Below are 9,193 nucleotides of genomic sequence, written 5' to 3'. Positions count from 1 at the left end.
TTATGATGAACCAACAAGCCCACAAGGGTACCCTTGTTGGGCTGTATCAGGTTGTAGAGCTCATAAAATTAGTGGCTTGACTGTGAATGCGCAGCCAATCTCAATTACACGAATAACCGCATGGAATATTCTCTGCAAAAAATGGCTCGGCTCAAAAGAGAACGTGCTGCCTCTCCTGCAGTGTCACTTCCGAGAAAATAGAGCCGCTGTTTGTAAAGAACGAACTGATAGTGCGAGGTGTATCTTCTGTCCACCTTTCGTCGTGGTGAAACTTCTGTGTCATGTGTAAAGCAGCGTATATTTGTTCGGTGATATACTGTTACCGGTTTTGTTTCATGACATTACCTTCTTCGAAACATTACTACTTCATAACATACTTATGCACCAGCAATAATTCTGGTGCTGAAGATGATACGATGCTCTTTTTGGTTACGTATCAACCAACCAGGGGCGTAGCCAGAGAGGGGGGGGGGGGTTGGGGCGTTCAAAACCTCCGAAATTTTTCAGCTTTGCTTGCGTGTATATACACGCGCACATACAAACGCACGCACGAACATACATAAAGTATGGTTGAACCCCCCCGAAAAAAATTTCTGGCTACGCCCCTGCAACCAACGAGTTGCGCGTGCATGAAAATAAATTATACTGCTGATATTGCACTCTGATTTTGGCACCGATAATTTTTTTGCCTAATAAAAAATCACAATTGCAACTCTGCTACTATTGTAAAGGCATTTTCATGCAAACTAACATAATACACTGCTAGAGGCGTTTACTTTGCCTGAAGGTACGAAATGTCTGCTCTCACAGGTAAACCGAGTGCTAGTTTTTCTGGCACCAACGTCAAAATACTATTCTGAAAAATCCGGCGCTTCTGTTATTGCGGTCGATGAGTTATTCTTAGCGCCGCTTGATCGTACTGACACAGCGCAAGCGTCTTGTTCAGTTCGGAGACCACCGCGCAAACCTACTTTGACGTCAAAATAACACACAGGTGGACAATGCATTATCCACGAAGTCATTACAAGATGCGACGCGGTAAGTACCTGTGTTGCACATGCGCGCACACGAAAGAGACAAAAAAATCCAGACACAGGCGGACATGACGCAAGCTAAACTATATCAGATGCAAATGTAAAGTATGTTATCATGAGGCAGAAAAAAACGTCTGCATGATGGAATGCATCATAAAGCTCCTTTTAAATTAGCAGGGCCCATTTACACGGCTTTCGGAAGAAACTAACCTTATAATAAACGTTCATTTCAGTGTTCTCATTCTTGTTATCACCATTTTAGTGCGATAGCAATTATATGGACACTCTCGGAAGATTTTTGCCGTCGCCGTCATGCCCCGGATATATATATATTATATATATATATAAAAGACACAAAGAAAAATGAAGCAGAATAGAAAAATTCCGAAGGACCCGACCGGGGATTCAAACCATCGAACCCTCGCTCTCCAGCCCGCTGCATTAGACAACTCAACCATGCCCCATGCATGCGCCGGCAAAATAACGGCGAGCTATTTATAGATGCCATTTACCGCTGGTGGTAAGCAAACCTCGGAGGAGCTTGAGCGCGCTTTCAATCACGCAACGCTCCTAATTTTCTCTCAACTTGAAAACTGCCCTTGAGACGCGCACGACAATGTGGCCCTTTTCTGTACCCACTCGTGATGTGGAAGAAAAAAATCCGCCGCGTATCTGCGTGCTTCGCTGCAACTGTCGTCTAAAGACAATAGAAGAGGCGCTGCGTGAGATATGGACGCCATCTGGCAATACGTCGGCAAACATGAGTGCTGTGTTGCGTGTTTGTAGTCCCGGCGCAGCAGCAGGCGAAGACCGGCGGTGATCAACGCGACCGGCGGGGACCCCAGCCAGCCCGAACACGCGGTTTGGCGCGAAGCGCTGATGCAGAAGAAACGTCCGCACTCAACGAGTACTCTCCACACACTCTTTTATTTACACGTCACCTGGGTAAAACAGGAATGCCAGAGCGGCGCCCCATGGCATTCGTACAGTGCAATACAGAACCGAAACCGAAACTCAACAATGAGCTCGTGCAGAGGGCACGAACGAAGGCAAGTTTCAGCGCAGTCGCATTTTCAGCGCAGCTTAAGCAACGAGGGTCTTTAGAATTACGTATGTATGCATTTTCTATTAAAAGTACACACCACCTAATACTTACCTAGTGATGTTGCGCCTCAGATATGCGTGATATTTACTTTTTGATCGACAACGTTCACAAGTATGAACAGCCGTACTAGTTCAAGATGGCTGGCCCTTGGGCAAGTGGTTCAACTTTGGCCGAGTGGCTGAATCGAGTGACGTGCCGACAAAGAGAAAGACAGGCCACAAATTCTCCGTTTAAGTATCCCAAGAAAGACTATCGTCTTTAAAAACATGGCTGATCCCTCTGTCATAGGAATCGGTATAACAGGAAAGTGAAACGTGTCTTCACAGACGTAGTTGAGCGTTTGTTGTGTATTCTTTCGCCCCAAGGGCGAAGGAATGAACACTACAGCAACAAATTGTAATGTCACGCGAAGAACGGCAAGCAGCTCGAAACATGCAACGCGCTGCTTAAGCAGAAAGGACGCAGGGAACGAACTACACAGGATGAGCGCGAACTAACTGTCACATTTGTAACATTTCTGCGTGGGCACCAAGCTCCTTTCGCAAAAGCGGCCGCTGCAGTGCTAAAGGTCACTATGCTATATGTGGCTTTGCATGCGCTAATATCGTCATCAAGGCGCTCCAAGAACAAAAGGAAGAAGACTTTCTTTGGCGCCAGCGCGCGCTCAGTATGCTAAAGTTGACTATGCTATATGTGGTTTTGCCTGCTTTAATATCGTCATAAGGGCGCTCCAAGAACAAGAGCAATAAGACTTTTCTTTGGTGCCAGCGCGCGTTCAGTATGCTACAGGTGACTATGCTATATGTGGTTTTGCCTGCGTTAATATCGTCATCAAGGCGCCCCAAGAACAAAAGGAAGAAGACGTTTGTTTGGCGCCAGCGCGCGTTCAGTATGCTACAGGTGACTATGCTATATGTGGTTTTGCCTGCGTTAATATCGTAATCGAGGCGCCCCAAGAACAAAAGGAAGAAGACTTTCGTTTGGCGCCAGCGCGCGTTCAGTATGCTACAGGTGACTATGCTATATATCATAGAGTTTCTTACAATAATACCTAGAGGGGAATCTGGCGCTAGTGTCTACGCGGGCTCCTTGAGCGGCGCTTCAACCACCATGGGAATGATGGGAAGTACAGGCTTCGGATTTGCTTCGGATGGATTAGTTTCTTGAGATTCGCGACGCTCATTTGCCGAGTTTAAAACAAAGCGATATGAAGTTATTTCCAATTCGAACTTGCTTTATTCTTTTGTACGTAAAACTTATTGCAAAAAGTATGCGTGACCGTGGGATAGAACTGAAACCTAGACAAATTCAACCACCAGGGTATGCATTGCTCTGCAATTGTGTTCCAGATTTGGCATCACAATATAATGAATTATTTTCTTTACAACACTTGAAACAAACGCTCTTCTCTTTCCCTCGAAAGTACGTATTTTCTATTTATGGAAACATCTGTACTGTATTGAGTGGGAAACACTTAACGTATCATCTGCTGCGATGACAGTTGCGTCTGTCCATGTGGCCTGCCCCCAACGCATCTCTCGTTTTGCTGGGAAGTCGAGTCAGGGGAGCGCGGCGGTGCGTCTACTTAGCGTCGCCGTCGTTTTGCAGTCGATTTGAAAGAGTTTTGACAAGTAGCGCTTCTAAAGAAGCGAGAGCGTTGTGCAATTTCCTGGACTGGGATGGGACGCTACATTTATGAGCAGCGGTGAGTGCACGACGCTTTGCTAAAACTGTCAAATACAACCTGTAAAGCTGCAACGTGGCAGCAAATTAAGAAACCTAGCGGTCTTCAGCCTCTTTGAACAACAAAGGCGCTGCTTGAGTGCTTTGAAACGCACCCCACTACCCATGCCTCACGAAGAACGAAACTGAAACTGTAGAAAAAGATCCGTAGACAGTTCGCTAGCTAACGGAATCCAATCCGAAGCCTGTACTTCCCATCATTCCCATGGTGGTTGAACGATCGCAGCGCCAGTTTCCTCTCTAGGTTATTGTATGAAACTCTATGGCTATATATGGTTTTGCCTGCGTTAATATCGTCATCAAGGCGCCCCAAGAACAAAAGGAAGAAGACTTTCGTTTGGCGCGAGCGCGCGTTCAGTATGCTACAGGTGACTATGCTATATGTGGTTTTGCCTGCGTTAATATCGTCATCAAGGCGCCCCAAGAACAAAAGGAAGAAGACTTTTGTTTGGCGCCAGCGCGCGTTCAGTATGCTACAGGTGACTATGCTATATGTGGTTTTGCCTGCGTTAATATCGTCACCAAGGCGCCCCAAGAACAAAAAGAAGAAGACTTTTGTTTGGCGCCAGCGCGCGTTCAGTATGCTACAGGTGACTATGCTATATGTGGTTTTGCCTGCGTTAATATCGTCACCAAGGCGCCCCAAGAACAAAAAGAAGAAGACTTTTGTTTGGCGCCAGCGCGCGTTCAGTATGCTACAGGTGACTATGCTATATGTGGTTTTGCCTGCGTTAATATCGTCATCAAGGCGCCCCAAGAACAAAAGGAAGAAGACTTTTGTTTGGCGCCAGCGCGCGTTCAGTATGCTACAGGTGACTATGCTATATGTGGTTTTGCCTGCGTTAATATCGTCACCAAGGCGCCCCAAGAACAAAAAGAAGAAGACTTTTGTTTGGCGCCAGCGCGCGTTCAGTATGCTACAGGTGACTATGCTATATGTGGTTTTGCCTGCGTTAATATCGTCATCAAGGCGCCCCAAGAACAAAAAGAAGAAGACTTTTGTTTGGCGCCAGCGCGCGTTCAGTATGCTACAGGTGACTATGCTATATGTGGTTTTGCCTGCGTTAATATCGTCACCAAGGCGCCCCAAGAACAAAAAGAAGAAGACTTTTGTTTGGCGCCAGCGCGCGTTCAGTATGCTACAGGTGACTATGCTATATGTGGTTTTGCCTGCGTTAATATCGACACCAAGGCGCCCCAAGAACAAAAAGAAGAAGACTTGTTGTTTGGCGCCAGCGCGCGTTCAGTATGCTACAGGTGACTATGCTATATGTGGTTTTGCCTGCGTTAATATCGTCATCAAGGCGCCCCAAGAACAAAAGGAAGAAGACTTTTGTTTGGCGCCAGCGCGCGTTCAGTATGCTACAGGTGACTATGCTATATGTGGTTTTGCCTGCGTTAATATCGTCACCAAGGCGCCCCAAGAACAAAAAGAAGAAGACTTTTGTTTGGCGCCAGCGCGCGTTCAGTATGCTACAGGTGACTATGCTATATGTGGTTTTGCCTGCGTTAATATCGTCACCAAGGCGCCCCAAGAACAAAAAGAAGAAGACTTTTGTTTGGCGCCAGCGCGCGTTCAGTATGCTACAGGTGACTATGCTATATGTGGTTTTGCCTGCGTTAATATCGTCACCAAGGCGCCCCAAGAACAAAAGGAAGAAGACTTTTGTTTGGCGCCAGCGCGCGTTCAGTATGCTACAGGTGACTATGCTATATGTGGTTTTGCCTGCGTTAATATCGTCACCAAGGCGCCCCAAGAACAAAAAGAAGAAGACTTTTGTTTGGCGCCAGCGCGCGTTCAGTATGCTACAGGTGACTATGCTATATGTGGTTTTGCCTGCGTTAATATCGTCATCGAGGCGCCCCAAGAACAAAAGGAAGAAGACTTTCGTTTGGCGCCAGCGCGCGTTCAGTATGCTACAGGTGACTATGCTATATGTGGTTTTGCCTGCGTTAATATCGTCACCAAGGCGCCCCAAGAACAAAAAGAAGAAGACTTTCGTTTGGCGCGAGCGCGCATTCAGTATGCTACAGGTGACTATGCTATATGTGGTTTTGCCTGCGTTAATATCGTCATCAAGGCGCCCCAAGAACAAAAGGAAGAAGACTTTGTTTGGCGCCAGCGCGCGTTCAGTATGCTACAGGTGACTATGCTATATGTGGTTTTGCCTGCGTTAATATCGTCACCAAGGCGCCCCAAGAACAAAAAGAAGAAGACTTTCGTTTGGCGCGAGCGCGCGTTCAGTATGCTACAGGTGACTATGCTATATGTGGTTTTGCCTGCGTTAATATCGTCACCAAGGCGCCCCAAGAACAAAAAGAAGAAGACTTTTGTTTGGCGCCAGCGCGCGTTCAGTATGCTACAGGTGACTATGCTATATGTGGTTTTGCCTGCGTTAATATCGTCACCAAGGCGCCCCAAGAACAAAAAGGAAGAAGACTTTTGTTTGGCGCCAGCGCGCGTTCAGTATGCTACAGGTGACTATGCTATATGTGGTTTTGCCTGCGTTAATATCGTCACCAAGGCGCCCCAAGAACAAAAAGAAGAAGACTTTGTTTGGCGCCAGCGCGCGTTCAGTATGCTACAGGTGACTATGCTATATGTGGTTTTGCCTGCGTTAATATCGTCACCAAGGCGCCCCAAGAACAAAAGGAAGAAGACTTTGTTTGGCGCCAGCGCGCGTTCAGTATGCTACAGGTGACTATGCTATATGTGGTTTTGCCTGCGTTAATATCGTCACCAAGGCGCCCCAAGAACAAAAAGAAGAAGACTTTTGTTTGGCGCCAGCGCGCGTTCAGTATGCTACAGGTGACTATGCTATATGTGGTTTTGCCTGCGTTAATATCGTCACCAAGGCGCCCCAAGAACAAAAGAAGAAGACTTTCGTTTGGCGCCAGCGCGCGTTCAGTATGCTACAGGTGACTATGCTATATGTGGTTTTGCCTGCGTTAATATCGTCACCAAGGCGCCCCAAGAACAAAAAGAAGAAGACTTTTGTTTGGCGCCAGCGCGCGTTCAGTATGCTACAGGTGACTATGCTATATGTGGTTTTGCCTGCGTTAATATCGTCACCAAGGCGCCCCAAGAACAAAAAGAAGAAGACTTTTGTTTGGCGCCAGCGCGCGTTCAGTATGCTACAGGTGACTATGCTATATGTGGTTTTGCCTGCGTTAATATCGTCACCAAGGCGACCCAAGAACAAAAGGAAGAAGACTTTTGTTTGGCGCCAGCGCGCGTTCAGTATGCTACAGGTGACTATGCTATATGTGGTTTTGCCTGCGTTAATATCGTCACCAAGGCGCCCCAAGAACAAAAGGAAGAAGACTTTTGTTTGGCGCCAGCGCGCGTTCAGTATGCTACAGGTGACTATGCTATATGTGGTTTTGCCTGCGTTAATATCGTCACCAAGGCGCCCCAAGAACAAAAAGAAGAAGACTTTTGTTTGGCGCCAGCGCGCGTTCAGTATGCTACAGGTGACTATGCTATATGTGGTTTTGCCTGCGTTAATATCGTCATCAAGGCGCCCCAAGAACAAAAGGAAGAAGACTTTTGTTTGGCGCCAGCGCGCATTCAGTATGCTACAGGTGACTATGCTATATGTGGTTTTGCCTGCGTTAATATCGTCACCAAGGCGCCCCAAGAACAAAAAGAAGAAGACTTTCGTTTGGCGCGAGCGCGCGTTCAGTATGCTACAGGTGACTATGCTATATGTGGTTTTGCCTGCGTTAGTATCGTCACCAAGGCGCCCCAAGAACAAAAAGAAGAAGACTTTTGTTTGGCGCCAGCGCGCATTCAGTATGCTACAGGTGACTATGCTATATGTGGTTTTGCCTGCGTTAATATCGTCATCAAGGCGCCCCAAAAACAAAAGGAAGAAGACTTTGTTTGGCGCCAGCGCGCGTTCAGTATGCTACAGGTGACTATGCTATATGTGGTTTTGCCTGCGTTAATATCGTCACCAAGGCGCCCCAAGAACAAAAGAAGAAGACTTTTGTTTGGCGCCAGCGCGCGTTCAGTATGCTACAGGTGACTATGCTATATGTGGTTTTGCCTGCGTTAATATCGTCACCAAGGCGCCCCAAGAACAAAAGAAGAAGACTTTTGTTTGGCGCCAGCGCGCGTTCAGTATGCTACAGGTGACTATGCTATATGTGGTTTTGCCTGCGTTAATATCGTCATCAAGGCGCCCCAAGAACAAAAGGAAGAAGACTTTTGTTTGGCGCCAGCGCGCGTTCAGTATGCTACAGGTGACTATGCTATATGTGGTTTTGCCTGCGTTAATATCGTCACCAAGGCGCCCCAAGAACAAAAAGAAGAAGACTTTTGTTTGGCGCCAGCGCGCGTTCAGTATGCTACAGGTGACTATGCTATATGTGGTTTTGCCTGCGTTAATATCGTCATCAAGGCGCCCCAAGAACAAAAGGAAGAAGACTTTTGTTTGGCGCCAGCGCGCGTTCAGTATGCTACAGGTGACTATGCTATATGTGGTTTTGCCTGCGTTAATATCGTCACCAAGGCGCCCCAAGAACAAAAGAAGAAGACTTTTGTTTGGCGCCAGCGCGCGTTCAGTATGCTACAGGTGACTATGCTATATGTGGTTTTGCCTGCGTTAATATCATCATCAAGAGGAAGAAGACTTTTGTTTGGCGCCAGCGCGCGTTCAGTATGCTACAGGTGACTATGCTATATGTGGTTTTGCCTGCGTTAATATCATCATCAAGAGGAAGAAGACTTTTGTTTGGCGCCAGCGCGCGTTCAGTATGCTACAGGTGACTATGCTATATGTGGTTTTGCCTGCGTTAATATCGTCATCAAGGCGCCCCAAGAACAAAAGGAAGAAGACTTTGTTTGGCGCCAGCGCGCGTTCAGTATGCTACAGGTGACTATGCTATATGTGGTTTTGCCTGCGTTAATATCGTCATCAAGGCGCCCCAAGAACAAAAGGAAGAAGACTTTTGTTTGGCGCCAGCGCGCGTTCAGTATGCTACAGGTGACTATGCTATATGTGGTTTTGCCTGCGTTAATATCGTCATCAAGGCGCCCCAAGAACAAAAGGAAGAAGACTTTGTTTGGCGCCAGCGCGCGTTCAGTATGCTACAGGTGACTATGCTATATGTGGTTTTGCCTGCGTTAATATCGTCATCCAAGGCGAACCAAGAACAAAAGGAAGAAGACTTTGTTTGGCGCCAGCGCGCGTTCAGTATGCTACAGGTGACTATGCTATATGTGGTTTTGCCTGCGTTAATATCGTCATCAAGGCGACCCAAGAACAAAAGGAAGAAGACTTTGTTTGGCGCCAGCGCGCGTTCA

The 9,193-nt window shown here is 47.1% G+C and overlaps 1 long non-coding RNA gene across 1 annotated transcript; it reads left to right on the top strand.

Moving 5' to 3' along the window:
• The first annotated feature begins 5,133 nt into the window (after positions 1 to 5,133).
• Positions 5,134 to 8,932, top strand: LOC125757046 (uncharacterized). Its single transcript, XR_007415060.1, has 3 exons — positions 5,134 to 5,250; positions 8,020 to 8,352; positions 8,763 to 8,932. It is a non-coding gene; the product is annotated as an uncharacterized LOC125757046 (long non-coding RNA).
• The last annotated feature ends 261 nt before the right edge of the window (positions 8,933 to 9,193 follow it).

Source organism: Rhipicephalus sanguineus, chromosome 1 (assembly GCF_013339695.2).
Source record: "Rhipicephalus sanguineus isolate Rsan-2018 chromosome 1, BIME_Rsan_1.4, whole genome shotgun sequence".
Classification (NCBI taxonomy): domain Eukaryota; kingdom Metazoa; phylum Arthropoda; class Arachnida; order Ixodida; family Ixodidae; genus Rhipicephalus; species Rhipicephalus sanguineus.
This window is presented reverse-complemented; position numbering and strand designations above follow the sequence as displayed.